General features: G+C 36.7%; 1 protein-coding gene across 1 annotated transcript in view; it reads right to left on the bottom strand.

Moving 5' to 3' along the window:
- LOC122351404 (semaphorin-5B-like) overlaps nucleotides 1–14,143 on the bottom strand; it is a 91,800-nt gene that overhangs the window by 60,275 nt on the left and 17,382 nt on the right.

Genomic DNA, 14,143 nt, shown 5'->3' with positions numbered 1-14,143 from the left:
GGTTGCATAATTCCATTTCAGGTTGCTAGAACAACTTTGACGATACATATTTTTTTTTATATAATAATATCTATTTCTAATTATTTGTATTATTATTATTAAAATAAATCATACAATACTACAATTATACACACTCACACACACACACACACACACTCACACACACACACATACATATATATATATATATATATATATATATATATATATATATATATATATATATATATATATATACACACACACACACACACACACACACACACACACGTAATTTCTCTTTTAGGCACAATATATTCAAATTATAATAACAGGACTACAGCACAATGCTATGTGAATACAGCAAACAAACACAGCTGCAGCTTTCTCACAATAAAAAGTCAAAGCAGCAGTTTTCTGTTAACAAGACATCCATAAATACCACTTCATACAGTCCGAATCGGTCCTGGCAGATGGAGTCATCCAGATGCTGGGGTCATCAAAAACAATCTGTCATTCACATGGGAACACGAATTGAATAAATGTGTGGATGTGTCTGCATAGAATTTATATCAGAAAAAGGGGGAAAAAAGCTTCTGCAATGCTGCTGAATTAATATATTAACAATCTGAATGATTGGGACCATATGGCTGCATCATTCAGGCATTATTTATGGAAAAATAATGACAGGGTAACAAACACAATCTGTACTAAGCCAACCTCTTCCACAAGCATCTATCTCACCGTGTTAAAATGTAGTTACGTGCCTTTGATGACTCTGATAAAATGTGTTCAGAGAGAATCATAGAAAATCTTATTGGAAATCGTACATCAAGAACAGCTGTCTTACAAACAGTGATAAATGAGGATAAAACAGAGTCTTTTTTAATAGATAAAAGTATATATATATATAAGCTTATGGAGTTTTATTGATCCGTTACTGCAAGTCAAAAATGAGATAGCTCACAGTCTATAATATAATGCAGAGGTTTCTGACCTCTTGTCAAAGGATCCACAGAACCAGGCTCTTAATTAGGTTAGATTACCTTGGTCAATCAGTTTGATCAGAAAAGTGAAAATTAACTTTTTGTCTAATCAAACCTCTCTAGAACTTTCATGTTTCACAAAGGTTCTTTGTGGCGAAAAAGGTTCTTCAGATTACAAAAAGGTATGAAAGAGACTGAATTTGACTGAATGGTTCTTTGTGGAACCAAAAAAACGTTATTCAATGGCATCGTTGTGACAAATCTTTTAAGCGTGTTTCTTTTTAAGAAAGCAGCAATGACCTGCTTAGCATTGCTTGAACAACGCGAACATATCTATGCTTATTTACTGTAACGGTTTCCTTTTAGTCCGGTCCCAAATGCTTCATAAAGCATAAAAGCGCATGCACTGACAAATGGCTTAGATTGTGCAGGTTGAGGACTGTGATGATAACCGCAGGGTCACCCGAGTTACCCAAACCACACCGGAGTTAAATGTCAGGCGCAGCATGAAAAAGCTGATCTTTGCAGAAACAAACAGACTCAGCTGTTCAGCTGTAGTCCTGCAGGGCTCAGATCATTCACCTACTAAACTCTCATAACATAAACCACTCCAATTCCCCTTTATAGTCATTTTAAGATAACCAACAAAATGTGTTTGCATCAGTACAATAAGCTTTGAGGTCATCTGAATGTTTGTTTACAGGAGTTGATCATAAAATGCCCTTTCTGACGGACTTCTAAGCCTCGGTGAGTTTTATATAAGCGGTGCTTTTATATGCACGACAGCTCCCACACATCATCAAGCCTGCCTGGCGTCCAGCAATCCATATGCAATAAAAGGATAAATATGAGGGCCGGGCCAGAAAGGGTTGATGGGCGATGTGCATTTTTCTCACCAAATACGCAGGCGGAAGTGATTAATGCGTTAGCCAGCAGATCAAGCGACAAGAACAGATTCAACAGTCTGCATCCAAGATGCTCCTGAGGACATAAATCATAATCATTATGTTTTTGTTCTCAAAGATTTACTGTGACTGGTTCTTGATGCTACACGCAGAGAGGAAGACAGAAGGGGTGGTTTTAGCTATGCTGCTGCAGATATTGATTGCAAGACTGCCATTGTTAAGCTACAAACCAACATCAGCAAGTAACCAGCCACAGATTGAATCTGCAGACTGTCTTTGCTTATACTGGAAGGTTGGGGAGGGGGTTAAATGAATTTAAATACTGGATTTAAACAGGGGCTATACTACACTCTTACTCACGGCTCAAAATAATTAATTAATGAACATATTTAATTAGGATGTGTAGATGTGAGGATAATGTGAGGACAGATTTAGTAGAAATTTGCCAAATTTTCTATAGTCTGACAGTTCAGTGGTTCACATGCAAAACCTTACACCAATTATGATTAACAATCTGACAATGCATAAGATCATTGAAACACATTATACTGGGCTGTTTTCTTTAGGTCAAGGTCAGAATCTGTTTAAGGATCGTGAACCTGGATTTCTGCCTAGTTCTTCAAATCCGCTTCGCATATAAACTCTTTTAGAAGCATTCAGAATTTGTTGTTTCAATGCACAAATGTTTGTTTAGATTTTAATATGAAAAAACTCATGTCATGTCAACATGTTTTATTTAATTATCAGGTTTAAGCAGATTTGGATAGTTATCCTTGTTGTGCAATGTAAGATTTACTGTAAATGAGAACCATCAATATTCATATTACTAACATTTTGGCTGTTTATTAGTACTTATTAGAACCACATATTAATGCCTTATTAATGACCTAGATCTTTTAATCATATGTCAACCTTAACAACCAAGCTCTTTACAACTCTTCATAAACAGAAAATGTATTTATTAAGGCAAACATCTTCCAGAATGTTAAAACTGGTCCTCAGTGAACAAATGTTTTATTAAAATTTCTTTATTTAAATCTGACTTCTTGATGTCATAAAATGTAAAACACCTTCAAGTAAAAAAGTTTATTTCAGTAATCATTAGTGGCACACATTTCTACGCATAAAAAATGCAGATGATTACAATTATTCAAACAAGGATCACAAAACTACAACACTATTCTAATGAAAAAGCTATTAACCCTAATCCACAAACAGCCAGATCATGAGTTTAAATGTTGCCCAAACATTTTTTTAATTAAGTAAAAAAACTCAAGCATAATTTATTATCCTCTACGTTTATTGAATTGATTGCTTTAAACTTATCACTAAATACAGAAATAATTAAACAATAATAATCCTAAATGTGGTTAGGGAGTAGATTAGGAATATTTTATGCAGTGTGAGGCAGAAAAATGTATCAATGAGAAATAGTTTTGAAAAGAATCAAAGGTGAAGCTAATCCAATTGCACAAGAGCAGTCCTCTCTGGGATCAATACTAGAAAGAGTGAATATGGATCACCATTGACCGCTGTAGGCTCAGCAGTCTGTATTGCTTCTGTAGTGTTACCTTTGATTATAAATAAAGCACATCATGTAAGTACTAGCCCTGTCCGGGAGAGACACAGTCATCTCAGTGTGTATTTTGCATCTCCGCTTCAAAGACTGGCCCATCTCTCATCAGAGTTCAGAGAATCTTATCAGAAGATGCAGGCCGGAGCTTATCTGAGCACAGTCCGGATTTTCTTTTGTTTTGTCTTCTGGTCTCCTTCCCCACGCCTGCCGTGTGATTTCCCTGTTGTTCGTCCCTGTTGTCACTGCATGACTGGAGAGAGCCACAGAAATCTAAATCCTCTTACGCAGACTGCACTCTGATTATAGAAATAGGAAGACAATGGCGCCCCAAGAAATGCCACGGCACAACAGAGGAAAGGACAGGCGGGAGTGAGGCACTCTGGGGATGAGGCCGTAAATTAAGAGGCCGGTTCAAGTCAGGCAAAGAACCAAAAAGAGCACCTTTCAATGAGAGAGCCAATGAGAGAAACCTGCGTTGGCAATTTCAAAGCAGTCATTGAAGCGTAACACGTCAGCATTCACAATAGACAGGAAAGGCCAAGCAGAAGCATAAGGGCTGCTGCTATCAGTTTAAACCACTTACCAAGTTCCATTCCATTCACAGTTAGCAAATGTAAACCTTGCACTCCAAGGTTGCGAACACATCCAACAACCTCTACTTTCTGTGTCTGTGGTGACAGAGGATCCAACAACACGACAAAACAGTTCAGGCATCAGTGCCTCTGAAATCACGGAACAATTATGTGGAGGAGACACATCAGTAAGGCCCTAAAGTTAAGGAACAACACTGTTTTCTATTTTTTCCTTCTCAAGGCCCCCTTAAATGGGACCGGTGGTTAAGCAACAACACTATCTACCCACTAGAGATTGGTTTCTGAACATGTTCTGCAGACAGAGACAAACAATCTCAAGACAATTGCAATGGCTGGGTGAGTGGAAGGTAGACAATGGCTCTGTGGCACCACTCCTCTCGGGACAGATTACTGTAATTCCAACCTAATAGGTTAGGACTTTGCATTAGGTTCTCAGCATTGGACATGCAAGGACACACCATACCTGACATTAGCTCTTAAATCGTGCTGTTTTCAGTGTCAACGTGGCCTATAAAAGTCCAAGATCCAAATCTGGTAACTATAGATGCTTGTTTTATACAACAATAGGTGGAATTTACTAAGGTGCCATTCATACAGAACAAGTTTTTGCTTTAAAAACATGAGATGCAGGGAAGTGAGAGTTTTTAAAAGCCATGTTTTAAGGACAGCATGTTATTCAGAGATGTAAAAGACATTATTTTTAGTCAATGTGCACTTAAAGCACATTATATACATACATATATATATATATACATATATATATACATATATAAAACAACAATATATTATTGTGTGGCACATTAGATTACCCAACACATGAGAAAAGATGATGCCAACACCTGAGAGGACCCCAGATGATGCCAACTTTGAATAAATATACAAAACTACTATTTTCCTTAGTTTCCTAAGTTTCCTTATATTGTAATCATTATGATCACAACTTGATTGCCTTAATTGTGTTCATTGTTTCTGCTTGCATACACATCATTAGCTTACTGCATCATTTATATTATTGAAGAAATGCATATTTCTGCTATATGGATAATTTGAAATCATAACGAACTATTCTTCATTTGTAATGCAGAAATGTGCATCTCCTGTTAAGCTGCTTTGAAACAAATTGCTTCAGGAATAGGTTATACATAAACGTAAGCTGAATTGAAAATGTGAATAGTTTGACAATATAAGATTACCGTATTTAATAATAGTAAATACTATACGTAGTGCGGTACATTTATAACAAATTTTTGTAGCTAGTTTCACTAGACTGAATACAGAACAGGTTTTTGCTGAAATACTGAATGCGTTTGGAAAATTCGTCTCAGTGTTTGTTGAATACGTCTCCAGAAACCTAGTAATTCTCAGCTCAGCATACATGTGTTTGCAGTGATACGGTGATATCCTTGTAGATAGACTAGGCGTGCAGGTGTGGTTGTACAAGCTTAGCCAAGAAAAAATAAAAACATAACAAATACCTACACCCCACAAAAAAATCCATCCAAATTACATCCCCTGATATCTAAACATATCTGAGGCTCCTTGTAGTACCAGCATGCTATTGCTGTTGCTGGTTCATAGATATGCTGGCAATGATTTTTGAGGGGATTGTCACGTATGACATGCAAGGAAAAAAATAAGGATTTTCTTTGAAGGGAATAAGTATCTGGTTGCTCTCAATATGGCATTATATAACGACACAGCAACAGCTTTGAGTTTCTTAAAGTGGTAGTCATATCATGAAAAAAGCCTTTGATCTCTTGAAATAAAAGGGTTCAATGTAAACATACTCAAAAGTATTAAAACTGGAAACTTTTCCAGGCCAAACAGACCACCTATTGAAAAAAGCTGCAAAAACTTCTCCCTCCGAACTTTCTGAAGTTAGATGAATACATTGACACTTGACCGGCCGCATTTGCACATCAATGATGCCTAATCGGTTGATGGCAACTTGGACCGGCCAGTCGTGGTGAAGTAATATGGAGGAGGTAGAAAAGAAAATGTTATTATTCCAGTTGGCATATAACAAAAAAGAGGTGTCTGATTATTTTCAGTCTGACCTAAACGGACTGTGTGTCACATTTCGTTGAGAATTGTTTTATGAACCTGCCACAATCTAATCCAGGCTTTGCAAAGAGGTTGCTATTGAAGGTCAGGGCAGCAGCAACTATATTGGACCAAACAACAAACCTGCCACAAAATGTGAAGGTTGTCTCTCATTTCACATGCAAAGAGGGTGTTTGTATAGAATGTAAAGCTATAGCAGAAAAAAAAATATCTTATTGGTGAAATAGTCACGTACAATAAATTATGACTTTTAGGTGCAACCTCTGGAGAAAATGCTCCTGTTTGATATAGCCCCATTTAAATTCTTAGAAAGGAAAGCAAAGCATTCTCCTAGTTTAAATTTTTAAATAAATAATGCTTTTAGGTATTTATCTAATTTCCCTTTATGTATATGCTTTGAAATTATTTATCTAATTTCCTTTTATGTATATGCTTTGAGGTATTTATCTAATTTTCCTATATATTTTTGCTTTTAATTATTTATCTAATTTTTTCCTATATATATATATATATATAGAAAAATTGTCTTAATGTAATGTTGCATAAGTAAATGCAATTTCTACATTGTTTACTTCATTTTTAATAAAAACAAGCCATTTCAAGTCAAACTAATTAAAAATTCCTTGAAGTATAAAATCTAATTCTTAAGGTTTTAAGTCCCATTCAGCAAGAGGACTGGCCCCAACCCTGGTGGTCATGCTCACCATGCTAAATCATCTTAAGAGTATCATTTCCATGGTTTAGAATAGTTCAAAGGCATGTGTAAATCTACAGACCTTGTCGGAGAGATCAGAGATGGAGGGCCCCAATACGCCTCAGGTGACTCCACTGAGCAGCTGCGCCAGAAGGCGTCAATTAAAAACGTTCATCCATCAAAGAGCCTAATCTCAAGTTCGGCTAACACTTCCATTGTAGCAGGATTCCATACCACTGCTTCAACATAAAAGAAGGTATTAAGGTGTGCTGTGGGACTTCCATACCATTGAGAGTACACATAAAGAGGATTTCGAGGTGTGCTGTGCTTACAGTGCAAAGCTAATTGTTCAGCAGCTCTTATCGAAGTGAATGCTATACTTGGCAGCTCATGCTTGGATGAAAAATGAAGAGAACAGAATACCATAACAAAAAAAACGAGAAAAATAAAGACAATACCTTGGTTATCCCAGACCTTCACGATTTACTGCTTGTTTGCAAATTGTAGTGTTTTCTAACTCAGTGAACAAGGCCATTTGTAGTGCACTTTATTTCAACGCTATGAAAAGAAAAAAAATCTTGTCGCTTTAATAGCAGAAGCATCACATGACAAATCAAAATGCAACCTGAGTTTTTTGGAGAAGCAATAGCGGCGGAGCTGGCTGCCAGCGATGTCTATATGAGCCATGGCTGCCCTAACATCCAAGTAGGTTTCATATAATTATATGGAGCCCCCCAGACATCAATTCCTTTTGTTTCCATGAGGCATTATTCAAGCAATTTTTGTCACATGTCCCTTAGAGAGTCAAAAACATGCTGCCCATACTCCATGAGCAGGCAATCGTTCGACGGATCATATTCACTACAACATGTCCGGTCTAAATAAATATGTTCTTGGTATGAAAACACCTCTGTTGCATGGGTATGAAGAAGATTTTCTGAGAACGATAATCAAGGTATGGATGCACATTCTGTTTTCATGTGTGCTAGGACACAGGAGATAGGAATCTTAAGGAAATGAAATACGTTTATCTCTTGCTATCTTCAGCATGCTCTATCACTGTCTAGAGAAATGTGTGGATAACCCAATGAATAGATAACATGAAACAAAACAATTTGATCTACATTCTGAGCCTGTGAAAGAACAGTGGAAAAACAACCAGGTGCCATATTCCCAAACACTTTGAATTCCACATTGGACCATGTGTATAATGGTAGAGAACATGCCTGGCCACATCTATTAACAAAGAGAGCAGCAAACAGCAGTTTTTATCAATTAATGTATGAACATGCCCTAAGAAATATATGCAGGTTAACTTCTGTGCACTTTAAGCATGCTGTCAGTTTTCTATGATACAGACTTAGCATACAAAAATATTGCCTATATTTAGTCATGCAAAGCTGCTGTAGTATGACAGCAATAGCTATTTTCAAAATAGTATAGTTTGACAAGACATTTTTCAGGTATTGCACTCTCTCGGGACTGGTTAAATAAGATTCAGGTAATACTTTATTTTAAGATCTCTTAACTTTAGTTGCATTACATTAGCATGCATATTACTAGGATATTTATTTCTACATGATTATTCCACATCCTAGTCCCTACCTTTAATTCCTAAACTCAACTGTAGTAACATTACAGCAACCTTTCTAACTTTTAATAAGTAGCAGCAAATTAGGGAGTTTATTTGAGGCAAATGTTATAGTTAATGGTTTGTTAAAAGCAAATTGGACCTTAAAAGAAATATGGGATAGGAAAAATATTCTAAGATTAACAACTTCTTCAACTTCAAAATTAGTTAATATTTTAATCTGGCAAGCTAGAATTTTGAGTAGCTACAACACATATGCTGTAAGAGATTCCTTGAGAGGAGAAAGCACTGCTGTAATATCCCAGGAGTGAGAGCACATCCTATGAGAGACATCAGCGCTAACCTTGAATAGAGATGATGAGGTGCTCTGAGTAGTACATCCCGGCCTACTTGGCAGAATTGCTGGGGTGGGGAGGAGGGTTCTGTGGGGAGAGAGGGGGCCTCTGGGATAGTAGTGGCAGGAAATGGAAAAGTGATGAAACAGAGAATGGGCTGCAGGCCACAGCCAGGAAGCCGCAGCCATTAGCACACTGTCATAGTGTTGGAGGCCGACCTCTCCTCTCCTCCCTAGCTGCCAAGATGAATACTGGAATGCACCTGTTAAAGGAGAAAAATCCATATTAAACTTATACTTAATATGGCTTTGTTTTTGCTGTTTCATTGCTTGCAGCTCACACACATCTCTAATGTCATGGGAGTTAAACAGTTAGGCAAGAATGTACTTCTTTCTGATTACATCAATGTTTTTTTACTTCAGAGGTGATTTGTCATTACACAACTTGGTTTTTAAAATGCAAGTTAACAGAAAATGCAAGAAGTGATAAAAAGTAAAAGTAAAAATTTGTAAATAACATACAACTGCAAATAAAATACAAAATAAAAGATAAAATAAAAAGCTAAAAACTTTTCTCATTGGGAATTACACTCACATTGAACCTATGCTCCAGTTGCTAGCTAATAATATGAGTAATTTAGAGGTTGTGCTGTCCTAGTTTTGTAGTGATGCTTTCTGCGCAGGCATTGCAAAATCCTTCTCCAAGCATCCTAGCAAGATTTAAGTTTGCTGAGTGTGTTTTGTAAGGTCCTGATCTTTTAGACTGGCCTGGAACAATTTGTACGGCACAGTTCAAGCCATGAATGTTTTCTTGATTCGGTCTGCAATGCAATGCACGTGCTGCAAGGAGATTGAATGATTGTGGAAACCATATTGAACCCCCACAGAAAATGTTGCACACGAAAAGTAGAGTAGTTAGAACTTTCAGCCTCTGGATAACAATTAAAGTAATATAAAAATCTATCCAAAATCACATTAGCCAATGTGGGTGGTTGGTGCAGAGGAACTGAGGGTAGGGAGGCAGAAGTGGTAGAGTAGGTGTTATTAAGTTTCTGGCAGTAAGTGGTGCCCAAACAGTCAACATGAAAGCCCTTACGATCCCAGGCACTTTAAATGCTCCCTTCAGGTTATGCGGAGAGTTTTATCATCATGGCCTAAATCTTTATTAGAAGAGGTAGGCATGACATCTCCATCTTTATTCAGAGCAGCAGCTCCAGTGGAGATCATATTATAACACACAGCAGTTACCTCAATCTCCGCACTCAGCTGCCTGTCAATCTCCTCAAACACCACGCGTCATATGCTAACATCGCAAACTCATCACTGTATGACACTTCAATGACCAATGAACCCAGGAGACCAAGCTTTAATTAAACACCCACATAGCCCCAATCCGAAATCTAGCATCATTGAGGAATTCATTAGGAAAGATTGAATATAAAGCATATGACAGCTAGCATAAAACATAAAGCAAGCAAGAAAGAAACTCCATTAAGGCTCTCACAGTGGATCACCTGCATCGTGGTATATGTCATGATTTAAACAAATCAAAAAATAAATACAAAGCCATACTTATTTATACATACAATTTACATAGATTTACTATTTTCATGTTGATTTAAAAAAAATTAATTCTTAATTTCACATCAACTTTTAAATGGCTGAAAAACATGCATTGTAAAAAAGCATCTTGCAGTTCACCAGTAGGGGCTAACTGGACTAAACCAGCAAAACTTCTGACCCTTTGGTTTGACCTACAGCAACTTGTGTGGTAAACTGTTTAAGAAGCCATTTCAGAGAGATCAGCACACCAGTATTGCATGCTGTGTGGGCAAATGCTGTTAAAACTTCTGCACTACTGACGTGCCTTGCTATTTCACTTTAGACATGATATATGGCATTTATAGCCAGAGAGAAATGGCAGCACATCATCATCTTTCATGCAGGGCCAAAGTTAATCTTGTGGCACATAGTGTTATTTGACTATTTAAAAAACAAGTGTGGATTCATGCAATCCACAGGATGCTTCAGGGGCTAATTTTACAGTTTCACCATTGGATGAGGCAATCAATAATAAATTATTAGCTTGGTTATGTTGCAAATTACCATGATGCCTTCTCAATTATCCTCTATGAAGCAATGTTAACTAATTAGGCAAATGAACATGGCAACTGGTTTGCTATACAGTCAACCATCTGCATGAGACAGGACTATTCACAACACATACATCTCTAGACTAGAAATGATCACAACAGAGAGAACGAAATTTCTTGTTGACTTGTTATGTTGGTTAAAATCTCAGCAGAGCATAAAAAGCAAGCGCAAAGGCAACTATCTGCAAACACTACTTTACTACACACACATTTGCATCTTGTAGCACTTAGGTCAAGACTGCTCATTAGGGGTTATGTAATAAAAGTGCGGCTGGAAGTGGGTGTACTGGGCGCATGTGTAAAAGAAGTGTTTTAGCCTAGTTAGTATGCAGGAGAATGGAGAAATGGGCCAGAACCTTGATGGGAAAATAGCTACTTGACCTTATGGTAATATTTCAAATGTGTATGTTCAGAAAGAGAGATAATGGGGAGTAGTATCATAATCATCCTTGATGAATTTACCTTAATGTTTTTATTAAGTAGATCAGTGGTTGATCAATGTGAGCAGATGTTGTATCTATGGAGCAGATGAATTATATATAATTTAAATTAGGACAAAGATAATATTCCTTATAGTTTTAAATACTATAATTATTAAATATAATAATAATTATAAATTAAAATAATGAATTCAAAAACATTATATTCACCGAGTTTTTATCAGCACTTTCATCACACAATATTGAAAAGAAAATTATTAAAAAAATTTTGAATAAAAATTCAATTCAATTCAATCTTAAAAATATCTTAAAATATATTGAAATTAGCGTTCAAAAAGGAGCAATGTAATGAGGAAATATAAATAATTATTGAAAAGAAAAAAAAACTTTGTAGTCAACTAAAACAGTTTTTAAAAGCTAATGTTAGTACAGTAGACACAGATAAACTGTAAATAGACTAACTCTGGAAATAATGAGATTAATAAATTAATCTAAACATAAAATTGCCAATTACTGGCATTTTTACACAAAGTTTAGTCACAATTCACTTAATTTAATCTCAAAAACAGTTATGCATATTTGCATTACTCAGTGAAGCCAGTAGGGGAAGAAGAATGGATACTATCATTTATAAGCGCCAGGAGGAGGAAAACTAATAAAATACACATTTCCTTAGATTCCATTATCATGAACTAGAAAAAGTCCTTTCATTTCACTTAAGAACATTTTCATCTCCCCATTATGCGAGCAACACCAATTTATGAAGAGACATCTATTCAGGAGTGTCATGTACACACTGCTTGGCTTGGGATCTGAAATTTGTGGCTGGGGATGTTGTGCTTTACTCAGTTGGTTGCTGAAGTGCCTTGCTGTGATGGGAAAGAGGTCAGTCTGAACCAGCTGCATTAAGCCCAAGAGACAAGGAAAAAACAGCACATAAAAAGCAAATCTACAGAAAGCAAGCACATGTGAAGTTCAAAAGCAGTTGATAACAACTTGCATCCCAACAGTGAGTCAACAGCTGTGAGCTAGGTAGTCCCAATGCCAAATAGCTTAAGGCGTTGGGATCTACAGACGTGCCCGAGAGCACAAGCGCCCACCTACACTAACAAGGTTAAAATCAAAACAGCTGGTGGCACTTCTAAGCTGGTGGCAGAGAGTGGGCAGAGCTGGCAGCGCTTCTGAATGCGGTGTGCTCACCAAAGTAGCAGAAGAAAGATCAAGCCAAAGAAAGCGCTCCAAGACTCCTTCCTTTGGGATGCTTGCAAAATGGCTCATTGCGCTTTATGGCCGCTCTAAGCTATTTTAGGCGTGGGAAAATAAAATACCCATCTGCGGACACTTCACTAGATTTCACAGGGGTAGTGGACAATCTAAGTGGATGGTCAATTATCTGCAGACCATGTGCGCAAAGCAGGAACTTCTCTTGATTAGACTAATGAATGCGCACGCGATGTTTCTGTCAATAGCACCCCGGATCAGCCAGGATAACATGTGCCCAGCAGGCTGGCCACCCACCATATTTCCATGAAACGGAGCCCGATTAACGAACATGTCAATTAGCGCTGTTGGACAGTCCGCGTAAAGATAGGCGCATGAGTTTGTTACGCCACCTTGCAGGCAAGACAGGCCCTTGAGAGACAAGAGGCAGGTATGGCAAAGAGCAAACAAGATCTCTTCTAATGAGCAATCGGCTTCTTCATTTAACACCTCATCAAATGACAGTGATGTCAGGCGGGAGCCATCAAGATCTGTCAGCGAGAGGAATCGCGCTGAGCCTGGTGCCTGGATAGAGGCATGATTGTAAGGCGTCAACAGCAGTTTCCTCATGTGCCTCCCTGGGCTGCCCATCTGACGGTAAGATGAACAACAGAACATAATCGCTCTAAGCACACACAGAGCAGTTACGCTAAGCTGTTGCGCCAGACCAAACCTATGAAAAAACACCATAAATTATTAAATCATCCAATTTAAATATTATAAATGTAAGCTACCATTAAAAAGTTTGGGTCAGTAAGATTTCTTAATGCATCTTGCTGAATTCTTAATTATACTATATAATAATTACGGTAGTTGAAGGTAAGTAATTTCTAAAGTTACAAAGCATATATGTAATTCTGTTTTGAACTTCCTAAAAGTATCTTAAACTTTTTTTTCAGTTTTTCAGTTTTCAAAAAAATATTAGCAGCAATTTAACATTGACAATATTAGAAATATTTTTGAGCAATTCAAATTAACATAAGAATTATTTCTGAAGGACCATGTGAGACGCAAGACTGGAAGAAAGGCTGCAGTAAATGGAATAATATGAAATCTGTATAAAAGTGCAGATTTTAATGTTTTTTACTTGAAAATATATGCAGTTAAAGTTTCTTTTTGAAAACATTTGAAAAATCTTACTGATCCCAAACAGTAATATAAGTAGCTTATGTACATTAAATGTAGTATATGATATAATTAAAAAATATATTTTTAATTTGGTTTAGAAATACTTCTGCTAATGGAAGTAAAATTTTCTGGGCTGAAAGTACTTGCAAGAAGTTACAATTCAAATCGATTTGTCATTTCCTATTTGTTCTGAAATAATAATAGCAAAAAAAGGATATTCCTCTGTAATTCTTTTCATATGGACAGGTTTACAGATTGAAATACTAATGCTACTTGCATAACACAAGCACGGTTTGTGGATTACTTGCATTTATTTCGTATTTGATGTAAAAACAAAAACAAAAAAGAAACAACAAGATTGGAATTAAATGCTAAGTAGTATTTGCTGGTATTGTTGTGCTTCCTAAGAATAATTCCTGCCATTGTACCATTAACTTTCA

Source organism: Puntigrus tetrazona, chromosome 9, assembly GCF_018831695.1.
Source record: "Puntigrus tetrazona isolate hp1 chromosome 9, ASM1883169v1, whole genome shotgun sequence".
Lineage (NCBI taxonomy): Eukaryota > Metazoa > Chordata > Actinopteri > Cypriniformes > Cyprinidae > Puntigrus > Puntigrus tetrazona.
This window is presented reverse-complemented; position numbering and strand designations above follow the sequence as displayed.